This window comes from Ceratotherium simum, chromosome 29, assembly GCF_057802395.1.
Source record: "Ceratotherium simum simum isolate JZ-2026a chromosome 29, ASM5780239v1, whole genome shotgun sequence".
Taxonomy (NCBI): domain Eukaryota; kingdom Metazoa; phylum Chordata; class Mammalia; order Perissodactyla; family Rhinocerotidae; genus Ceratotherium; species Ceratotherium simum.
The window spans coordinates 39,426,234-39,440,824 of NC_141928.1; the positions used below are offsets into that span (position 1 = coordinate 39,426,234).

Below are 14,591 nucleotides of genomic sequence, written 5' to 3' on the forward strand. Positions count from 1 at the left end.
GGGTAAGTAAAACATGGTTATCCATACACTGGAATGTTATTTAGTCGTAAAAAGATACATGCTATACCATGGATGAACCTTGCAAACATAATGCTAGGTGAAAGAAGTCAGTTACAAAGACTGCATCTAATTTTATGATTCTGTTTATATGAAATGTCTAGAATAGGCATATAGACAAGTTAGATTGGTGGTTGTCAGCAGCTTGTGGAAGGGAAAATCAGGTAATGGCCTTGGGGTTTCTTTTTAGGATGATAAAAGTGTTCTAAAATTGATCGTGATGATGGTTGCACAACCTTGTGGATATACTAAAAAAATTGAATTTTACACTTTAAATGGATGAATTATATGGTGTAAATTATATTTCCATAAAGTTGTTTAAAACAAAACAACCCAAGACTCTGAAATTGAATTTCCTGCTCTGCTTAGCTAGAGGTATCAATAAGATCTTATTGTAATAGTGAATAAGAAGCTGATCCTCACTTACAGAGTAAGATTGGCTTTTTCCTCGCATGTTATTTATCAACATTTACCTAACATTAATAATGTCTTAAAGTGTATTATCTAATAGAGCCAAGAGTTTGCCTTAAATTTTAAGTAAGATTTCTAAAAACAGTGTAGTCTGTTTTGTTGTAAGCTTATTTGGAGAATGCTTAAAACATTGAGAATAGCTGAGAAAATAAAGTTGGGTTTTGCCAGCTGGATGATACTTGAATCGTTGGAGCAGAAACATGGAAATTGTCAGTTAGTTGTTCAGACTCAGAGCCCTCTTAGCACATTTCCTTGTAGCTGTGCCCTAAACTCTGGTATCCCGGGAGCGATTGTGAAGGCCACTGCAAGTGATGTGATTAAAACCCAGAGAGATCATGTGCCAGAACTTAGCAACCTCTGGGCCAAGTATTGGATAAGGCTCAATGTGTTTTCATGCCTTGGTATAAAATCAGGCACTCAAAAAAAAAATTCTTTCTGCTAGAGGGAAAGGAAAAGAGCCCTGAAAGAACAGTAAATGGGAGCAGAACCAAAAAATTAGACTTAAGTGCCCAGTGTCTCTTTTAGACTGTAATTGCAGTGACAGTTACTTAAAAAGTACAGGCAAGATTCCTGGGGCACGATGTGAAAACAAAAAAAGTCTACCTATCACTCTCAGTGTGGAATGAACAAAAATGTAGCTGGTTAGTTTTCTTTTTTTTTGTATTATTGATTGAGTTCAAGTGCTTTTTAGCATGTGTATCAGTTATTTGAATTGCCGTGGCTGGTAGGCTAATTAAGTTTTCACAAGACTGATTTGGAAGGGTTGTTAGTACCTTAGAGAACAGAACCAGATTTCAGAACAATCAGTTGAGTATGTATAGAATACCCACTATGTGCAAGGGCAGGTACTAGTGTCCTAAAGGATCTAAAAGCAGTGTAAGACTTGGCATCTTTTATCTAAACTAAGTCTTACAGTCTCCTTGGGGGAACTTACAAATCCATGTGCCAACAATGAATGATTGAATTCTACTTCGCTAGCCTGTTGTGTCTTTGGATTATCAAGGAGATCCTGTTTAAGACAGGACTTCTGTCTTGGCCCACACGTGACCCCAGGTTAACCACTTGGCCTCCTTCGGATGTATGGACAGTAGTTGGTCCAAGCCTTGATCATTAGCTTATGTACTTAATTGGTGATTAAGAAGCCCTGGTTGGATCACTGAGGCATGAGTTTCAGTCCTTACTTGCCTGGTGCTGTCCTTGAGCCAGGCCAGGTCACTGATTGTATCTGTCTGTCAGAGGATGGGATGGAGAGGAGAGAGACATCGCCTTTGAGGGGTTTCATGGACAAGCCAGGCAAGGTGCTTATATGTTGATTTCAACTACCTTCTCTAAGGTCCTTTTGTCAGAAGCCATTAGGGGTTTAGACTGGACCTTAATAACAAAATGAATGCAGTGAGAATATCCCTGCCTACATTTAGGCTAACAGTTGCATCTTAGCAGAGCAGAGCATCTTAACAGTTGCCACCAAGATCATTTTGTGGGCAGGGCCTCAAAGGAGAGATAAGATAATAGATAGTTCACCTCAGGAATCCTGCTCATGGTCATGAGGGTGCTCTCAGAGACCTCTGTCTTTTTTTCTTGAGGCTAGTTGACCCATCTGGTCCAGTATTCCTAGGGATACTGGAAGCTAGCCATGGTTGGAGGTGTAGGCCCTTTTTTTCATGGGCATTATGGAAAATCAGAAAATACAGATGAGCAAAAACAAAAAAACTTTTATCACCCAGGAATTACCATTGTTAGTATCTTAGTGATCGTCTGAATGTTTCTTGTGCATATCTATGTACACATATATGTATTTTTTAACCATGATGAAATCATACTATTTATATTCTCCTATATCCTGCTTTTTTAAGTTAACATTTAATTTCAGTATATTTTCATCTCATCTAATTTTATCATATTCAGATATCTCCAATTCTCTCCCAATATCCTTTTCATCTGGTTTATTTAAACTAATATACAATCTGGTATGCACATTGTATCTGATTATTTTCCTTAAGTCTCTTTTAATCTAGCACAGTTCCTTTTTCGTTTTAAAATAATAACTCTGATTTATTGAGAACCTGAGCCAGTTCTGCAGAACAACTTTTGGATGAGCTGATTGCTTCCTTGTGATCTCATTTGTTCCTTTAGCTCCTGTATTTTCTATAAACTGGGAATCATATCTAGTAGTTTGATGGGTCCAAGTGAAATACTTTTTGCTTGAATGCCAAACAGGTCATGTGTGAATTTCATAGTGTATCATATCAGAAGACATATCTGGTTGGCCCACTGTTAATGAAGCTAAGATTGGCCATTGGATTAAGATGATGAGAGTTGATCTCTTTATTGTGTAGTTAGGTTCTCCTTGCAACTACAAGGAGCCTGTGTAGTGTTATTTTGGCACTTTACAAATCCCCATCAGCCATTCACCTAATGATTTTAACCTAATTGATAACCCTTGCCTGAATCGGCAGTTTTATGGAGTTTTCTAATTCTGAAATTCCTTCTACGTGTATAACCTGGCATTCTTCTGTAACGCAAAATTAGGTAGAATGAGGGCTATTTGGTTATTCTAAAAGGTAAGATAAATGCATGATTTTTGGTTTTAATTACCAGTTTTTGAAGTAAGAATCTATTTTAATAGACAACTAGTTGAGGTTTTACTTCTCTCTTTTTTTCACAGATTTTCACTTGTATGATATATTTTGGTCAGCTGCAGTCTTTGTTGTTGTTTTTAATGCTTAAATTGATGAAACTTTAAACAGTGGGAGCTGCTTCTTTTAGTCTTGTGGAATAGATCTCAGAAAGCATGTGGTGCTTAGTGCTTAGTGGTGCTATTGCTCTCCCCATTGTCCAATTTTGTAGTTCAAAGCCTTCACTTTTCTTTTTTTCTTTTAATTTTTTAAAATTGAGGTCAAAATAGTTTACAACATTGTGAAATTTCAGTTGTACGTTATTATTTGTCAGTCACCATATATATGTGCCCCTTTACCCCTTATGCCTACCACCAACTGCCTTCCCCAGTGGTAACCACTAATCTGTTCTCCTTATCGTGTGTTTGTTTATCTTCCACATGTGAGTGAAATAATGCAGTGTTTGGCTTTCTCTGTCTGGCATATTTCGCTTAACATAATACCCTCAAGGTCCATTCATGTGGTTGCAAATGAGACGATTTTGTGTTTTTTTTATGGCTGAGTAGTATTCCATTGTATATATAGACCACATCTTCTTTATCCATTCATCAGTCAGTAGGCACTTGGCTGGCTCAACATCTTGGCTACTGTGAATAGTGCTGCAATGACATAGGGGTGCATCAGTCTCTTTGAATTGTTGATTTCAAGTTCTTTGGATAAATACCCAGTAGTGGGATAGCTTGGATTTATGATATTTCTGTTTTTAATTTTTTGAGAAATCTCCATACTGTTTTCCGTAGTGGCTGCACCAGTTTGCATTCCCACCACCAGTGTATGAGGGTTCCCTTTTCTCCACAACCTCTCCAACGTTTGTTGTGTTTTGTCTTGGTTATAGCCATTCTAATGGGTGTAAGGTGATATCTCATTGTAGTTTTGATTTGCATTCCCTTGATGATTAGTAATGTTGAACATGTTTTCATGTGCCTGTTGGCCATCTGTATATCTTCTTTGGAAAAATGTCTGTTCAGATCCTCTGGCTATTTTTTGATCAGGTTGTTTGTTTTTTTGTTGTTGTTATATGAGTTCTTTATATATTTTGGAGATTAACCCCTGGTCAGATATATGACTTGCAGATATTTTCTGCCAGTTGGTGGGTTGTCTTTTTGTTTTCTTCCTGGTTTCCTTTTCCTTGCAGAAGGTCTTTAGTCTGATGAAGTCCCATTTGTTTATTTTTTCTTTTGTTTCCGTTGCCCAAGTAGACGTGGTATTCAAAAAGATCCTTCTAAGATTGATGTCAAAGAGTGTACTGCCTATATTTTCTTCTCGGAGTTTTATGGTTTCACATCTTACCTTCAAGTCTTAATCCATTTTGAGTTAATTTTTGTGTAGGGCGAAAGATAGTGGTCCACCCTCATTCTTTTGCATATAGCTGTCCAGTTTTCCTGACACCATTTATTGAAGAGACTTTCCTTTCTCCATTGTATGTTCTTGGCTCCTTTGTTGAAGATAAGCTGTCCGTAGATGTGTAGTTTTATTTCTGGGCTTTCAATTCTGTTCCATTGATCTGTGTGTCTGTTTTTGTGCCAGTACCGTGCTATTCTGACTACTGTAGGTTTGTAGTATATTTTGAAGTCAGGAATTGTGATGCCTTCAGCTTTGTTCTTTTTCCTCAGGATTGCTTTGGCTATTTGGAGTTTTTGTTGTTGCATATAAATTTTAGGATTCTTTGTTCTATTTCTGTGAAGAATTTCACTGGGATTCTGATTGAGATTGTATTTAATCTGTAGATTGCTTTAGGTAATAGGGACATTTTAACTATGTTTATTCTTCTAATCCATGATAATTGAATATCTTTCCATTTCTTTATGTCTTCTTCAATTTCTTTCAATAATGTCTTATAGTTTTCATTGTATAGGTTTTTCACTTCCTTGGTTAAGTTTATTCCTAGATATTTTATTCTTTTTGTTGCAATTGTAAATGGGATTGTATTCTTCTCTTTCTGCTAGTTTGTTGTTAGTGTATAGAAATGCAACTGATTTTTATAAGTTGATTTTGTACCCTGCAATTTTGCTGTATTTTTTTATTATTTCTCCTAGTTTTCTGATGGATTCTTGAGGGTTTTCTATATATAGAATCATCTTGTCCACAAAGAGCAAGTTTCACTTCTTCCTTTCCAATTTGAATACCTTTTGTTTCCTTTTCTTGCCTAATTGCTCTGGCCAAAACGTCCAGTACTCTGTTGAATAAGAGTGGTGAGAGTGGGCACCCTTTTCTTGTTCCTGTTCTCAGAGGGATGGCTTTCAGTTTTTCACTGTTAAGTGTGATGTTGGCTGTGGGTTTGTCATATATGGCCTTTATTATGTTGAGGTACTTTCCTTCTATACACATTAAATAAAATGTGTATAGAAATAAAATGAGTTTTTATCATGAGTGGATGTTGGATCTTGTCAGATGCTTTCTCAGTGTCTCTTGAGAGATCATGTGGTTTGTATTCCTCATTTTGTTAAGGTGGTCACATTGATTTGCGGATGTTGAACTATCTCTGCGTCCCTGGTATAAATCCCACTTGATCATGGTGTATGATCCTTTTGAAGTGTTGCTGTATTCGGTTTGCCAATATTTTTTTGAGAATTTTTGCATCTATATTCATCATCAATATTGGCCTGAAGGTAATTTTCCTTCTTTGTGTCGTCCTTGTCTGGCTTTGACCTCGTAAAATGTGTTAGAAAGTGTTCCATCTTCCTCAATTTTTTGGAATAGTTTGAGAAGGATAGGTATTAAACCTTCTTTGAATGTTTGGTAGAGTTCTCCAGGGAAGCCTTCTGGTCCTGGACTTTTATTTTTTGGGAGATTTTTGATTACTGCAATTCTTTACTTGTGATTGGTCTATTCAGCTTCTCTGTTTCTTCTTGGTTCAGGTTTGGGAGGTTGTATGAGTCTAAGAATTTATCCATTTCTTCTAGATTGTCTAATTTGTTGGTATAAGTTTTTCATCGTATTCTCTTATAATCCTTTGCATTTCTGTGATATCCGTTGTAATTTCTCCTCTTTCATTTCTAATTTTATTTATTTGAGCTTTCTCTCTCTCTCTCTCTTTTTTTTTTTTGGTGAAGAAGACTGGCTCTGACCTAACATCCATTGCCAATCCTCCTCTTTGCTGAAGAAGATTAGCTCTGAGCTAACATCTGTGCCCCATTTTGTGTGGGATGCCTGCCACTGCATGGCTTGATAAGCGGTGCATAGGTCTGCACCCGGGATCTGAACCTGCAAACCCCGGGCCGCCGAGTGGAGCATGTGAACTATACCACCAGGCCTGCCTCGAGCCTTCTCTCTTTTTTCCTTAGTGAGTCTGGCTAAGAGTTTGTGAATTTTATTTATCTTCTCAACGAACCAGCTCTTAGTTTCATTGATCCTTTATACTCTTTTTCTGTTTCAGTTTCACTTATTTCTGCTCTGATTTTTTTTTTTTCATGAGGAAGATCAGCCCTGAGCTAACATCCATGCCAGTCCTCCTCTTTTTGCTGAGGAAGACTGGCCCTGTCTGCTCTGATTTTTATTTCCCTCCTTCTGCTGACTTTGGGCTTTGTTTGTTCTTCTTTTTCTAGTTCTGTTAGGTGTGGTTTAAGATTATTTGAGATTTTTCTTGTTTATTAAGGTGGGCCTGTATTCCTGTGAATTTCCCTCTTAGCACTGCTTTTGCTGCATTCCATATGAGTTGGTGTGGTATATTTTCATTTTCATTTGTCTCCAGATGTTTTTTTGATTTCTCCTTTAATTTCGTCAATGATCTTTGGTTGTTCAGTAGCATGTTGTTTAGTCTTCACATGTTTGTCACTTTCCCAGCTTTTTTCTTGTAGTTGATTTCTAGTTCATAGCATTATGGTTATTAATGTTCATTAATTTTGTTCCTGATTTCATTGAGCTGTCTTTTTGAGTTCTTTTGGAACTCGTTGAGTTTTTTTATGATGGCTATGTTGAATTCTCTGTCATTTAGATTATGGATTTCTATGCCTTCAGGATTGATTTCTGGGTGTTTGTCTTTTTCCTTCTGGTCTGGAGTATTAATATACTTCTTCATACTATTTCATGGCATGGATTTGTCTCTTCTCATGGTGATGGTATCTGGTCACAGATTCCACCTCCTGCCATAGGAGCTGTGTATTCTGAGCCCGCCATGACCCCTGTCAGCTGTGCCTGTCTGAGCCTGGGCCAGTGCTTGGGACTGCAGTGGCCCTGTGGGCTCTCCCACCAAATGGGAAAGTGATCACTCAGTGGCTCAGGGCTGCCATCTGCTCCCACAGTCCCAATGAGACGCACTTCCCCCTTTACAGCTGCAGCAGTACTATGGGCATTTGCAGCAGCTGGGAACTTGTTCGCCCAGGTGCACAGATCTGCCGCCCTCTCCTCCTAGGTCACACCAGCTATTGTGCTTGGTGGGTGGGGCCTGCCCACTGGGTGCGAGCCTTGGCCACTCCCTGGGACTGCGGTGGCACTGTGTGCTCTCCCACCAGACGGGAAAGCGATCGTGCCGGGGCTCAGGGCTGCCATCATCTGTACGCACGCTTGCAGCGATGCATGCTCCCACACTCAGGGCTGCAGTGGTGCTATGGGCACTCAAGCTGGGAGAACAGTTGCACGCATGCACTGGGCTGCCTGGGGGCCAGAGGGTTGTCACCTACCTCCACTGGGGAGTGGTCTGTCCACCTTTAGATATATAGCTGCTTGGGTGTCTCAGGCGTCTTGATGTGCTGTGTGAGTATTGTCCACTGATCAATGAATGTCCATTTAGTTGTAGTCATCAGTCCAGAAATCTGAGGCCACAGAAGTCAAAACCTTCACTTTTAAACCCTCAGATTTTGTTTCTGAGACGACAGGCATTAGCTATTGAGTCTAGGAAATGCATAAGAGGGCCACTTCATATTTGTAGATTAACACATTGTTATTACAATGCAAACTGCCATCTCAGATGTGCACACTGAGGAATAATTCTAACATGGCCCCAAATACTATACCTTTATGACAGCTTAAAGAGCTAGCCACATTTTAAGATATGTGCACACTCTGCCCAAGTCTTTGCAGTTCAGTTTCATGTTTTAATGCCTCTTGTTTTGTATACTCAGACTTAAAGGAATATGTATATGTTTCAACAATATTTTTCTGCTGATGTCTATATAAGAAGATTTTATGTTTATGTTTCACAAACTCAGTACACTTTTTTTCTAATACAAAGCAGTGTGCAGAAGAGTCTCAGTTACATTCCAACTATCCTTGGTAGAACATGTCATTTGGAAAATCATGCTGCATGTCAACAAAGGGGACATGGGCCTGGCACTAAGAGGCCATATTACTGCATACAAAGAACTGTTAATGGTATTGTTTGGCAGTGTTTTAAGTATATTACATACTAGCATGATAATTTGCTACATATGTGTTTACTGCATTTTAGTTTCCTTTTAGGGAAGGAGAAGTACTAGGAGATATGGTCAGAAACGTCTAGAATAGCCAAGTTATGTGAGACCTTGTAGTACAAGGTATAAGGACTTAGGATTTTATTTTGAGTTAGAAAAGAACCAATATTTTCAGAAGAGGAATGGCATGATCTGTCTGTATGTTTAAAAGGGTCATTCATGTTACTCTATGGAGAATAGAACGGGGAGGAGGTAGGGAAAGTTCACAGGAAAAGAGTGGAACTAAAGAAACCGGTTAGGAAGCTATTTCATTAGTCCAGGCTTTGGCTTGGATAGTAGCAGTGGAGATGATGTGAAGTAGTTAGATTTCACGCAAATTTTGAGAGTGGAGCCAACAGGATTTGCTAAGTGATCAAATGTGGGATATAAGTGAAAGAGAGGACTTGCAGATGATGCCAAGGGTTTTGGCCAGAGCGGCTGGTGAATAGGTCTGCCATTTACTGAAATTGGAGGAGGGGTATATTTGGAGGGAAAGATCAAGATCTTAGTTTTGGACATGTTATGTTTGAGATGCTAGTTAATATCTAAGTGATATTGAGTAGGTAGCAGGATATAGAAATGAACATTTCCTTGGGGTGGGAGGTGGGAGAATCAGGGCTTGGAGATAGAAATTTTGGAATCATCAGCTTTATGGGACTAGTTGGGATTACTAAAGGAGTGAATATAGATAGAAAAGAGAAGTCTGAGGATTGATCTTTGGGACATTCCAACCTTTAGAAGTTGGGAAGATGAAACTCCTTCTACATGTATTAGCTAGTATTCTTCTGTAATGTAGAACTAGGTAGAACCAGGGCTGTTTGGTTGGGATAAATGCATGACAAATGGTAAGTGATAAAGGTAGGATAAATGCAGCAAATGGGACTGAGAAGTTACAGTCAGTGATGAAAGAAGTTTCTCTGAGGTCAAGCGAAGAAAAGGGTTTCAAGAAGGAGAGTGGGATCAGCTGGGTCAAATGCTGCCAATAGATCAAGAAAGATGCGGATTCAGAATTGACTCCTGAATTTTGCAGTGTAGTGGTCTCTGGGAACATGAGAGATAGTGTCTCTGCTTTACATCACCACCTTGCCCCTGTGGACCAAAAACACTAGCTGAGATTGTTGGCAGGTGCTCTGAAACTTCTCCACTTCCCACCACTGTTCAGCCTTGATCCCTTTGTGTTCCCTGGTTCTAAACTTTGGGCTCCATACCCTGACTTCAGTCCTCACTTTTGTTCTCTTCTCTTGATTTCACACATTTTTCTACTGTTCCCAGGCTGTTGTGCATCTCTTTTCGCTTACAATGCTTCTGATCTAGTTTGTTCCCCTGGTCCGAGCATCTCATGCCACCTCAAGTAGGGTTTGTAATTGTTTTTGGTGTGTCATGGACTCCTTTGATAATCAGATGAAGTTTGCAGGCTTCTTTCCAGGAGAATATTTTTAATTGCATAAAATAAAATATATGAGATTACAAAGGAAACCAATTATAGTGGAATGTAGTTATCAAAATATTAAAAACTAATTTGCGATAAAAATATATTTGCATCTTTATTCATGCATTAAGTAACATAGTCTAGCAGTGGGCCTAATAGCTATGGTAAATTCAAAGCAGCGATAAGTGTAAATGATATTTCAATATACCTGCAGCAATTGTATTTTATGAAAATGTATGTGGTTTATTAGTGACAAAGTCATGGGTACTATCAAGACTAATGTGGTTTGTTGCTGTATTCATAATAGAATGAATTTTTACATTGCAGTTATAAGGTAATGAAAATAAAGATGAAATTTTATTCCCATGTAAGTCTTGGGTCCTGTGTTAAGAACCTAGAGTGAGAATTGTAATGCTGGTGTGAGCAGACCACTGACCAGGTCACCAGGTGGAAGAATAAGCCGTGTCTGCCTGGAAGCATACTGTCACTTTATGCCCCTGGCACCTACCAGGCAACATTCCCCATAGGGGGAGAAGGATTCAGACATGGACTTTGTGCTTCGAGTAGTGGAGTGCCAGGATAGGTTCTTGAGCAGGAATAATAACTTCATAATGTATTTGAAAAAAATTGGAGAACTCATGGTAAACACTGTTATTTAATGTATGTTTGGCTTGTTCTCTGCTAGATTCTTTCAAGTTTCAAAAATTGGTCCCCTTGTTCTAGTATAGAAGGTTTCTTCTTTTGCTGTTGTGTACTGCTTTCTCTGATTAGCTTATCCAAAGCTGCCTTAAGACTTATGTTTTATTCTTCAGGAGTTCAGTTTGAGCAATCTGTCTGCGTCCTTTGTCTTACGGGTCAGGGACAGCTGGAGAAGAAAGCTGGTGCTTGTGCGCGTCCATTGCTTCCAGGATTCCTCTGCACTGTTTTCCAGCAAAGGGCCCTTCCCTTAGTGGCAAAAGAGTGAGTTCTGATATTCAGGGCAAAAGATCAGAGAAACTCTGCCCATTTTTAAATTGGGTTGGGGGTCCTGCCCCGTGGCTTAGCGGTTGGGTGTGCACACTCAGCTACTGGCGGCCCGATATGGGCGCACACCGACACACCGCTTGTCCAGCCATGCTGAGGCGGCATCCCACATACAGCAACTAGAAGGATGTGCAACTATGACATGCAACTATCTACTGGGGCTTTGGGGAGAAAAAGGGAAAAAAAGGAGGAGGATTGACAATAGATATTAGCTCAGGGCTGGTCTTCCTCAGCAAAAAAAGAGGAGCATTGGCACGGATGTTAGCTCAGGGCTGATCTTTCTCACAAAAAATAAAAAGAAAGTAAGTAAGTAAATAAATAAATAAATAAATAGGGTTGTTTGTTTCTTACTGTTGAGTTTTAAGAGTTCTTTGAATACTTTTGGATACCAGTCCTTTATCAGATATGCATTTTGCAAATATTTTCTCCCAGTCTGTTTCTTTGTCTTTTCATTCTCTTAACAGTGTCTTTCACAGAGCAGAAGTTTTTAATTTTTTTGTGTGTGTGAGGAAGACCAGCCCTGAGCTAACATCTGTTGCCAATTCTCCTCTTTTTGCTGAGGAAGATTGGCCCTGGCTAACATCCGTCCTCATCTTCTGCTACTTTATATGGGATGCTGCCACAGCATGGCTTGACAGGCAGTGCGTCGGTCCGCGCCCAGCATCTGAACCCGCAAACCCCGGGCCGCTGAAGCAGAGCGCGCACACTTAACCACTACACCACCCGGCTGGCCCCCCAGAAGTTTTTAATTTTAATGAAGTCCATCTTATCGATTTTTTTTCTTTCATAGATTATGCTTTTGGTGTTGTATCTAAACACTCATTGTCACACCATGGTCACTTAGATTTTCTCCCGTGTTATCATCTAGAAGTTTTATAGTCTTGTGTTTTATATTTTGGTCTATGATCTGTTTTGAGTTAATTTTTGTGAAACATGTAAGGTCAGTGTCTAGGTATGTACACATATGTAGATGTCTCTTCATTTATTTATTTATTTTTTTAAGAGTTTAAGATTTTATTTATTTATTTATTTTCCCCCAAAGCCCCAGTAGATAGTTGTATGTCATAGCTGCACATCCTTCTAGTTGCTGTATGTGGGACGCGGCCTCAGTATGGCCGGAGAAGCGGTGCGTCGGTGCGCGCCCAGGATCCGAACCCGGGCCGCCAGCAGCGGAGCGCGCGCACTTAACCGCCAAGCCATGGGGCCGGCCCACTTCATTTATTTTTAATACTCTTTTTCATAAGAGATTTTTAAGTGGCTAAATAATGTATTTCAACCTTCGTTTTTCCAGCCATCATGGAGTTCGAGTTTTTGGCAATGGTCACAAGTGGTGGTCTCTCCCACAGTCATTACATAGTATTATGTGAACTATTACCAGCGTAATTTCATCTTTTCTTAAACTGTGTCCAGTAGAAACATATGTGACATGATACGTTAAATCCAAGGGTTTTGTGTAAGAATAGAATAATGTCTGTTTTGGTACCTCTTTGAAGGTATCTGATGTATACTTACAATTATCACTTCTTTTCACCAGTCTAACTTTACATGGTATTAGAGTAATAAGAACTGAAAGTATAATTTTTACTAACTCCTCTGTGAAACACATCTATCATATTTTTGACATAATAGTTTATGTTGTGATTTGTTTTGTCATTCTAGTATCCCAGAAGATTTTAATATTTAGGGACATTATTGTACGTTCTTTCTTCCAAATCATGGATTTGGAATATGGTAAATGATGTTAACTGATACCAGTACTAGAGGGAACTCTTTGGTTTATATTATTCTCATCCATAATTATACCTTCTTGGCAACTGTACCTCTCCATAATTATACCTTCTTGGCAACTGTACCTCTCCATACCTCATTCTTCTAGAATTGTCAGCCCGTGGCAAAACTTAAGTTTATTAATAAGTTTATTTCTGAAAAATAGAGAAATAAATATTATCAAATGCTTTTGCAGCATCTTTTGATGTGATCAAACTTTTAAATATTGTTTATTACCCTAATACTTTGTTGATAAATTTTCTTTTAGTGAATATGGTAAGGAATGAGGCTTAAACATGAGTAGATTATGGTGACAGACTATATGATATATGCTGTCACTATGCTGTTTATTCTGTGTATGCTACAATTTTGTTTAGTATCTTTATTCTTGTGTTTGAGTGAGATTAATTTGTTTTCTTATTTTAATCCTTTTTATATTTTATAATCAATGTCGTATATAATGAGTTTGGAGACAACAGCTTATATGGTACATTAGGAGTAGTCACTGTCACTGTGATTATTGAATCTGCACATTTGAAGAAATTAATTGGTAAATCTGTCTAGTAAGGAGTTTTTTATCCTTTGTAGTTTTTAAATAATTTTCTCTGCTATTGCCAATTTAATTATTTTCTTTTTATGAATGCATAAGGGTAATATATGATAAAAGTCTACCTTTTAAACAAGTCTAAAAGTTATTTCAGTAAGTGTGAAATAAAAATGTTTAGTATCAAGAAAATATTGTGTCAAAGTTTATTTGACAGCATTCTTTCTCAGCAACAGATGGAATAAATGGACATCTGAATTGATTGCATCATAAATTTTACAAAATACAGTATTTGTCAGTGTAACTTCCACAGGGGTGGCAGTAGGATATCTTCTTAGGTTTAGCTGAACATTTGCACATGCAGACTGGTAAAACCACCGTAGAGCTCACTTGGCACCACTTTATTCAGAAGGCTATATGACAGAAACTATAACTGGTCAGGAAGACAGTGGACTCCCTGCAGCAGTCCATTAGCAGTCCATACTTGCTGAAGTGCTCTTCTGACAGCTGAGGTTCAAAGAGATGACATCCGCCTTGAGTGGTGCAGAGAACTCTGTAGGCATAGTTTTCAGGATCCTCTGCAAAGGACACTCGTAATTATGTCACCACACTCAGAGAAGCTCAAAAACATGGCTTCCTCCTGAGTGTCTATTGTACTTCCAGTCCAGGTGCAATTTACAATTTTGGTAATTTCTGTCATAAGCAACGTTGCCAAGAAACATAGGTAGCATGCTGTCGTAATCAGGTTAACAGAGATTAACCCTAGGTCAAATTCTCATACATAAGGAGAAGGGGTTTGCTCATCTTTGGTCCACAACCATACCTGCTTAATTTTCATTTTATGGCTTCTTGTTTTAGTATCTTCTTTCAGAAGGTTTTTCTTACTCCAAGATTATTGTAAAAAATCTACATTTTCTTTTAAAACTGGTTTCGTTTTTTACATTTACATAGATCTTAGAGCCACCATTTTCCTTTTTTTTTTTTTTTATAATTTTATTTATTTATTTTTCCCCCAAAGCCCCAGTATATAGTAGTATGTCACAGTTGCACATCCTTCTAGTTAAATTTTTTTTTTTTTTTTTTTTTTTTCCCTAAAGCCCCAGGCGATAGTTGTATGTCATAGTTGCACATTCTTCTAGTTGCTGTATGTGGGACAAGGCCTCAGCATGGCCGGAGAAGCAGTGCGTCTGTGCGCGCCCAGGATCCGAACCCGGGCCGCCTGCATCGGAGCGCACGCA

The 14,591-nt window shown here is 38.6% G+C and overlaps 1 protein-coding gene across 4 annotated transcripts in view; it reads left to right on the forward strand.

Moving 5' to 3' along the window:
• RNF38 (ring finger protein 38) overlaps positions 1-14,591 on the forward strand; it is a 183,594-nt gene that overhangs the window by 72,301 nt on the left and 96,702 nt on the right. The gene's annotated exons all lie outside the window — the stretch shown is intronic.